Consider the following 9,381-nt stretch of genomic DNA (forward strand, 5'->3'; position numbering starts at 1 on the left):
GCCATGGCTCAAGGAATGTGTCAGACTTTAGGTGCTGGTTAAGGCAAGGAAACAGATTCTTCTCTCAAGTCTCCAGAAAAGAACACAGCCCTGCTGATTGCTTGATTATAGCCTTAGGGGATACATTTTGAACTCCAGGTCTCCAGAAATGTAAGATATACATTCATGTGGTTTTAAGCCACTGAGGTTGCAGTAACTCTTTACAGCAGCACTGCTGTAGTTCTGGACATTCTCTCTCTTTCCTAAGTTACAGAAACAAACCTTGATATAACTTCCAATCTTGCCTCCTTCTGATCCATTTCCACTCTGCACTCAGAGCTGTCTTTCTAAAATGTTCACAGTTGGTCTCACTCATCTATTCCTCACCTTCCATTGACTCTCCATTGCTCTTAAAATAAAGCCCAAGGTCTCAAATGTGACCACAAGGCTTCTCCAGGACCTCTATACTTCCAAATTGTCCTCTAGAGCCAGCCAGCCTTAATTCTCAGTCTCTCAAACCCCCAACACTCTCTTCTCCCTGCATTCCCTGTCTAGAGGATGCTCCTCCCTGCCGAGGTGCTCCTCCTTCTCCAAAGGCCAATTTATACCTAAAGTTTCAGCTCAGTTGTCCCTGCCTCCTGAAAGGCTTCCTCAGTCCTCACATCTAGTTAGATGTCCCTCTCTTTGCTCCCACAAGGCTCTGGTTACACTTCCTGTAAGGTCCTTGAGGGCAGGAACCAGACTGTCTCCAGCACCTACCACAGTGCTTGGCACATAGCAGGGTCTGAAAAAAATATTGTGACTCAGTTGGTAAAGAATCCGCCCACAATGCAGGAGACCTGGGTTCGATCCCTGGTTTGGGAAGAGCCCCTGGAGAAGCGAAAGGCTACCCACTCCAATATTCTGGCCTGGAGAATTCCATGGACTGTATAATTCCTGGGGTCCCAAAGAGTCAGACACAACTGAGTGACTTTCACTTTCATATTTATTACTCAGATCCCACAAATGCTTGAAATTACTTTGGCCAAGCCATTTCAACTTTAGAATTTCCCCCTTTTAATGGCTTTGTGATAGCTCACAGATTTTTTTTTAAACGTTTTCCCCTCATTTCTCCATAACTTAAATTGTACTCTCCCCACTGTTGTCCAGACGAGGCACATGATAATTACATCAGCTAAGCCCAGCTCTATCCCCTACCATAATTTTGTACTTGAATAGTTTTACAAATTCCCTGCACAGCCTCTGCTCTTAAATATATTTTCTCTCCAAGCATGATCCCCTAAGATTTATGCAAATAGAAGTGAAAACATGGAGAGGAAGAGAGTGAAACTTGAAACTTCATATATGCCAATTGAATTGATACTAATGTTGAAGGAACTAGAATGAAGGTCAAGAAAGCAGAGAATGAAGACAAACTGCTTATTTTTGATTTGCAGATCTTATGCTATTTTCATGTTGTAAAAACCATTTAATTCTTTTTTTCATTGTGCTCACATCCATCAACTGAAGCCGTTGTTCAAATCTTCGTGATTAAAAAGCTATCCTTTTTAAATGGATAGATATGAAAGGAAGAAAGTATTTGCCTAATGCCAGCTCACCTAGCAGGATGAGTACGTGTCATTGACCTCTGCAGGGTCTAGCTCTGCAGCACTGCAGACCCGATGTCATCATGTTTTCTGCTCACCATACTCTAAGTTAGGAAATCCAGGCTGGCCAGATAATTTTGAGTTGCATGCTGGTTGTGTGGTGTGCCCTTGGGTCTGTAACTGGGCACCATTCTGCTCCTGGAGATGCTCAGGAGATCCTTGGATGAGACAACAGAGCACTGAACAGGCTCTAAGGGTGTTTCTGGCACATACAAACCCTTCTGTTTATATGCTAGGAGCATTTTGTTTGTATGCAGTCGGCATGTTTGTTCAGATGGGCACTCTTGCTTTCACAGTTTTGAGTATGGGCATATTTAATAATTCAGGTAGTTTTCTCCTTTGGGAAGTCTTGCCTTAGCTAGAGATAATGACTCACTTCAAATATAAGTACACAAAGCCATGAATTTATAAAAGAGGTAAAATGAGAAATTCCTAATTTCACTCTGTTTTCATTATTTTCAGCTCAGAAGTTATTTCTGGCTCACAATGCCCAGGTACACTACTTATTTGATAATTTCCTAAAAGCTCAAGGTTGAAAGAGCAAAGTTATCTTCCACCATCCTCTAAGAAGTACATGTTAAAGATTAATGCTTTTCAGACTTTGTTTATTTCATTTGCTTTCTATCAGTATAGGGGATGGTTTTTGTTTGTTTCTCTTGACAGTGAACTTCCCCCTGGAGGTGGTATAGTTCTGGGGCCCCAAGTCTGTTGCTCAAGGTTCAAGTCTGTTGTATTTAATAACTTTAAATTGTATTTTAGTCCTTTATATTTACTTACAAGATTTTCTGTAGTTATAGCTTAAGAAATGAAGAATAGTTTAATATATGGAAGTAAACCGAAAGTGGTTGTCAAAATATTTTGGTGAGTTCTCTGGACATTTTTTCCCAAAAATCACTAACACAAATATGATGTAGTCTAGGTTTCCACAGTTTGGTTAAGATTTCTATAGAGACATTTGAAAAAATTTTAATAAATGTTTTCCTAAATGAAAATATTTTATCTTGCTAGTTCTTTTAGGTCAAAGATAAAATGAGACAGCACTTTGTTGTCATATTGGGAATATGAAACTTAAAAATAATTATTTTACCTTTATAAAAATAAATAGTTATTATACCCCTCTTATATTCTTCATTGGGAGTCAAGACACCAAGCCAGTTCTGACTTTATTGGGGAAATAAAGACTTAAAGTTAATCCACAGCTGATGAAGTGCTCGTGAGCACTCTGCTCACATCACTTCATTGACTTTCTAGAATAATCATCTTAAAAAGATTTCCGATTAGAAATGTATTTGCCCTTAAACATGTTAGACACTTGATAAATAACTTAGTCTTTGAATGTTGCAGATGTGAGCAAGACAAGGCAAGATAAATCCTCTTCTATACTTAATAATAGGTAATAAATCATCTATATTTAATACATGTTAATATGGTAAGCACTAGAGCAGTCCTTAAAATCGAAAAACAAAGAACTACTAAGCCAAAAGAGGAAATGAAGTAGAATTCAAAAGAGTTTCAATTATTTCAAAAGTAAGCAAGACAAGGGAGTAGGATGGGAAGAACAAAGAACAGAAGGGGTAAATAGAAAGTAAAGCAAGATAATAAGCTTAAATCTAAAAAAATGATACTATCACTAAAGGAAAACAGTCTAAACACTTATGTTAAACAGCAGATATTGTTAGACTGAGCTTTTGTTAAATCAAGGACAACTATATGATATATATTAGAAACTTACTTTGACTATAAAGATACAGATCGGTTAAAAAGAATGGAAGGAGATATACTGTACTTATACAATCAAAATAAAACAGGACTGACTTTATTAAAATCAGATAAGAGTTTAGAACAAGGAATGTTACTAGCAATAAAGAAGGAAACTTCAGAAATGATAACAGGATCAATTCAGAAGACACAAAAATTCTAAATAACTTTGCACCTAATAAAGAAACTTAAAAGAAGAAATCAGACAAACATAACTTTAGCTGGAGACTTCAGCTGTCTTCTGTCAATCAATATTTGATAGACTACCTGGACAAAAAATAAGTTCTTGATAGGAAAGACTTGAACAACACAAGCAATTTTACTTAATAGACATTTATATCAATAGTATGCTTTCCTCAGCAATAGTAGAAAACAGATTTTTTTCAAATACACATAGAAATTCTCTAATAAGGTACATATTCTGAGCCATAAGATGATTCTCAAGAAAGTTAAAACACTTAAAATTATATACAGTATGTTCTTTGACCACATCAGAATCATATTAGATACCAATAGCATCCAGTAGTCATGTACAGATGTGAGAGTTGGATCATAAATGATTTAGGAGAATGGCATTGAAACATGTATAATATCATGTAAAAAATGAATCGCCAGTCTAGTTTCGATGCAGGACATAGGATGCTTAGGTCTGGTGCACTGGAATGACCCAGAAAGATGGTATGAGGAGGGAGGTCGGAGGAGGGTTCAGGATTGGGAACTCATGTACACCCGTGGCGGATTCATGTTGATGTATGGCAAAACCAATACAGTATTGTAAGGTAAAATAAAGTAAACTATTTTAAAAAAAAGAAGCCTGAGCACTGAAGAATTGATGCTTTTGAACTGTGGTGTTGGAGAGGACACTTGAGAGTCCCTTGGACTACAAGGAGATCCAACCAGTCAATCCTAAAGGAAATCAATCCTGAATATTCACTGGAAGGACTGATGTTGAAGCTGAAGCCCCAATACTTTGGCCAGCTGATGTCAAGAGCCAGTTCATTGGAAAAGACCCTGATGCTGGGAAAGATTGAAGGCAGGAGGAGAAGGGAGGTGGCAGAAGATGAGATGGTTAGATGGTATCACTGACTCAATGGACATGAGTTTGAGCAAGCTCCAGGAGATGGTGAAACAGTGTGCTGCAGCCCAGGGGGTCACAAAGAGTCAAACGTGATGAACTGAACAACAGCAATAAACAGAAAGATATACAAAATTACCCAAATATTTCAAAATTAAATGATTCAATTCTAAATGATCTATTTGTCAATTTTTAAATATTTCAAAACAAATGATTAAGAAACATAAAAACATATCATGATTTGAGTTAACATTTAAAATGTTAACTACTTGTATTAGAAAAGAAAAAAAATCTAAAATTAATTATCTGAAATTCCACCTCAATGAACTGTAAAACTTTAAATCCAGGAAAGGTAGAAAAAGATTAAGAAAAATGAAAAGAAATATCAATGAAGTAAAATATGAGTTAAAAAAAAAAAAGGTGAGGAAGTGTCAGAGAAACCAAAAGCAGTTCTTTAAAAAGATCATTAAAATTTATACACATCTAGCCAGACTGATGAAGGAAAAATGTGAGGAAACACAAATTCAGTTCAGTTCAGTTCAGTTGCTCAGTCATATCCGACTCTGCGACTCCATGAATCACAGCGTGCCAGGCCTCCCTGTTCATCAACAACTCCCGGAGTTCACTCAGACTCACGTCCATAGAGTCAGTGATGCCATCCAGCCATCTCATCCTCTGTCGTCCCCTTCTCCTGCTGCCCTCAATCCCTCCCAGCATCAGAGTCTTTTCCAATGAGTCAACTCTTCGCATGAGGTGGCCAAAGTACTGGAGCTTCAGCTTCAGTATCATTCCTTCCAAAGAAATCCCAGGGTTGATCTCCTTCAGAATGGACTGATTGGATCTCCTTGCAGTCCAAGGGACTCTCAAGAATCTTCTCCAACACCACAGTTCAAAAGCATCAATTCTTCAGTGCTCAGCCTTCTTCACAGTCCAACTCTCACATCCATACATGACCACTGGAAAAACCATAGCCTTGACTAGATGGACCTTAGTCGGCAAAGTAATGTCTTTGCTTTTGAATATGCTGTCTAGGTTGGTCCTAACTTTTCTTCCAAGGAGTAAGTGTCTTAATTTCATAGCTGCAGTCACCATCTGCAGTGATTTTGGAGCCCAAAAAATAAAGTCTGACACTGTCAGTGGAAACACAAATTAGCAAGATTAAAAGAGGGGGCATCCCTCTAGATCTTACAATGTTGAAAGGCTATTAAGGGAATATTATAAATGATTTCATGACAAAAATATCTAGATTATATGACAAAAGCAAATTTCTTGAAAGACATAGACTATCAGTATTCTTTCAAAATTAAATGGATAATTTAAATGGCTCTATATCTCTTATGAAAATTGAATTCATTGCTGAAGATCTTCCCAGGAAAACCTCCAGGCCCAGATAACTTTAATGATGAATTGTATTAAACATATAAAAAGATATAGCCCTACTTCACAAAGTCTTTCAGAAAAATAGAAGACAACAGAATTCCCAGCTTATTTTGTAAGACCAGCATTTCTCTGATAACAAAAGTAGATCTAGACTGTTGAAGAAAATAAGTGAGTGAAAGTGAAAGTGAAGTCGCTCAGTCGTGTCCGACTCTTTGCGACCCCATGGACTGTAGCCTATCAGGCTCCTCCATCCATGGGATTTTTCAGGCAAGAGTGCTGGAGTGGATTGCCATTTCCTTCTTCAGGGGAACTTCCCAACCCAGGAATTGACCCGGGTCTCCCGAATTGCAGGCAGACGCTTTACTGACTGAGCCACCAGGGAAGCCCATTGAAGAAAATAGAACTACAGTAAATATCCCTTGGGAATATGAAGGCTTTATATTAATTAAAAAAAATTAAATCCAGTAACACAGAAAAAGACTAATGCACTTTGAGCAAGTGGGGTTTATCACAGGTATGCAAAGTTGGTTTACCGTGTATAAATAAAATAAATCATAGTTCAACACATTGGGACAGAAATATCATATAGTCATCTCAATACATACAGAAAAGGCACTTCACAAAATTCAACAGTTATTTGTGAAAAAATTCTCAATAAACAAGGAATAGAAGATAATTTTCTCAACTTGATGAAGAATATGTCTTTTAATAAAAACACTTGAGTGACAGACTACATATTTTCTTGATAAGGTTAGAAGAAGGTTAGGATGTATGCTCTTTCTAGTGTTACTCAACATTCTACTGGAGTTGGTAGCCAGTGCAACAATGCAAGAAAAAGCAAGGACATGCATATTTATTATAAAGACAGAAAAGGTCACTGTGTACAAAATCCGAAGAACTAAAAAGTAAGGTTAGCAAAATACTGGGACACAAGATCAGTATACAAAAATCAATATTACTATATATTAGCAACCAATACTTGGAGATTGCAATTAAAAAATAATATTTACAATAGTGCCAAAAATGTTAGGATATTTTTAATAAAATATATGCAAAACTTGTACACTGAAAACTCTAAAACATTGCTGAGAAAAAATTAAAGTAAATCTAAAGAAATGGAACAATATAACATATTCACTGAAGAAGAGTCAATTTCATTAAGATGTCATAAAATCTCAAATAGATTCACGAATTTAATGCAATCACAATAAAATCACAATTGTAATAAAATCACAGTAAAGCCCTGTGATTTCTCCAGGGCTTTCTGGAGAAATTTACAAGATGAATGTAAAACCTATACAGAAATGCAAAGAAACTGCAATAGACAAAATCATTTTGAAAAGCAAGAAAAAAATTGGAAGAATTACACTATCCAGTTTAAAGGCATCTAATGAAGTCACATTAATTAATACAGTGTGGTATTGATTTAATCATGGATATATTGATCAATGAAACAGAACAAAGTATCCAGAGACTGAGTGAAACATATAGAGTCAATGGATTTCTATAAATCACTCCAGGGTAACTGACTGGTGGAAAAGTTTGTCTTTTTGATAAATGATACTGATAAATTGGATATTTGTGTGAAAACAATGAGCATTACCTTTATATCATATCATATATAAAAATTAACCAAAGAAGAGAAATCAGTGGCCAATAGCACATGAATAATTCTCAACATCTTTAGTTGTTGTGTGCATGCATGCTCTGTTGCTTCAGTCGTGTCTGACTCCTGGCAACCCTATGGACTGTAGCCCATCAGACTCCTCTGTCCACGGGATTCTCTAGGCAAGAAATAATGGAGTGGGTTGCCAGGCCCTCCTCCAGGGGCTCTTCCTGTCCCAGAGATTGAACCAACATCTCTTGTTTCTCCTGCATTGAGAGTCAGGTTCTTTACCGCTAGTGCTACCTAGGAAGCCCTTTTAGTTGTTGCTGCTGCTACTGCTAAGTTGCTTCAGTCGTGTCCGACTCTGTGTAACTCCATAGACGGCAGCCCACCAGGCTCCTCTGTCCCTGATATTCTCCAGGCAAGAACACTGGAGTGGGTTGCCATTTCCTTTTCCAATGCATGAAAGTGAAAAGTGAAAGTGGAGTTGCTCAGTCGTGCCGGACTCTTAGTGACCCCCATGGACTGCAGCGTACCAGGCTCCTCCGTCCATGGGATTTTCCATACAAGAGTACTGGAGTGGGTTGCCATTGCCTTCTCCCCTTTAGTTGTTCAATTCAGTTTCAGTTCAGTTGCTCAGTCGTATCGGACTCTTTGCGACCCCATGAATCGCAGCACGCCAGGCCTCCCTATCCATCACCATCTCCCGGAGTTCACTCAGACTCACATCCATCGAGTCCGTGATGCCATCCAGCCATCTCATCCTCGGTCATCCCCTTCTCCTCCTGCCCCCAATCCCTCCCAGCATCAGAGTCTTTTCCAATGAGTCAACTCTTCGCATGAGGTGGCCAAAGTACTGGAGCTTCAGCTTTAGCATCATTCCTTCCAAAGAAATCCCAGGGTTGAATTCAAATTGGGTTTCCCTGGTCAGTAGTAAAAAATTAGCCTGCCAATATAAGAGATGTGGGTTCAGTCCTTGGGTCAGAAAGATCTCCTGGAGAAGGAAATGGCAACCCACTTCAGTATTCTTGCCTGGGAAGTCCTATAGAGGAGCCTGGTGGGCTGCAGTCCATGGGGTCACAAAAGTTTAGGACATAACTTAGTGACTAAACAGAAACAACAAATTCAAATTAAAACCTTAATGATATAGCACTGTACACTCATCAGAATGGCCAAAACTTTGGGGAAAAAATTCTACCAAATATATTTCTGATGAGAATGTAAGTGGCCTGCATCACGTTGGAGGTTGCTTTGGCAGCTTTTTAATCCAGTCAAACACATATTTACCCAGTATTTGCACCCAAAAATCCCACTCTTAAGTATTTACTGAAGAGAATGAAACACACCTCCACACAGTACTTTTTACAGAAATGTTGATTGTAGCTTTAAACATGATGGTTCTAAATGGGAAACAACCTAAATGTCCATCCACTTGTGAATAAATAAACCATTGTATAACCATATAATGTACTATTACTTACTAATGAAAATAACCTTGTCCTGCTGCATGCAACAATATGAATGAATCTCAAACTATGATGTCAAGTGAAAGAAGGCAGACACAAAAGATCATATACTCTCTGATTCCATTTATGTGAAACTCTAGAAATGGCAAAGCTACAGCAATAAAAGGAAGATCAATTGTTGCCTGGTGCCATGAATGAATAAAAGAGACTGGCTACAAAAAGGCACAAAGGGATTTAACAGGGGTGATGGAAATGTTTTGTCTCAATTGTGCCATGATTACATGAGTGTATCAAGAGTTATCCTTTCCACCATATTCCACATGAGACGTTGTTAAGTTAGCCTGGCAAATAATTTAAAACTGCATTCACTAAAAATTTTCTAAAAGATTACAGGAAATATAAATTACAAAGAGATAATCAGACCAAAGTTTGATGTTTTATTGAGGAATAAAAGATATGCTTAACATTGAA

Source organism: Ovis aries, chromosome 3 (genome assembly GCF_016772045.2).
Source record: "Ovis aries strain OAR_USU_Benz2616 breed Rambouillet chromosome 3, ARS-UI_Ramb_v3.0, whole genome shotgun sequence".
In the NCBI taxonomy this organism is placed as follows: Eukaryota; Metazoa; Chordata; class Mammalia; order Artiodactyla; family Bovidae; genus Ovis; species Ovis aries.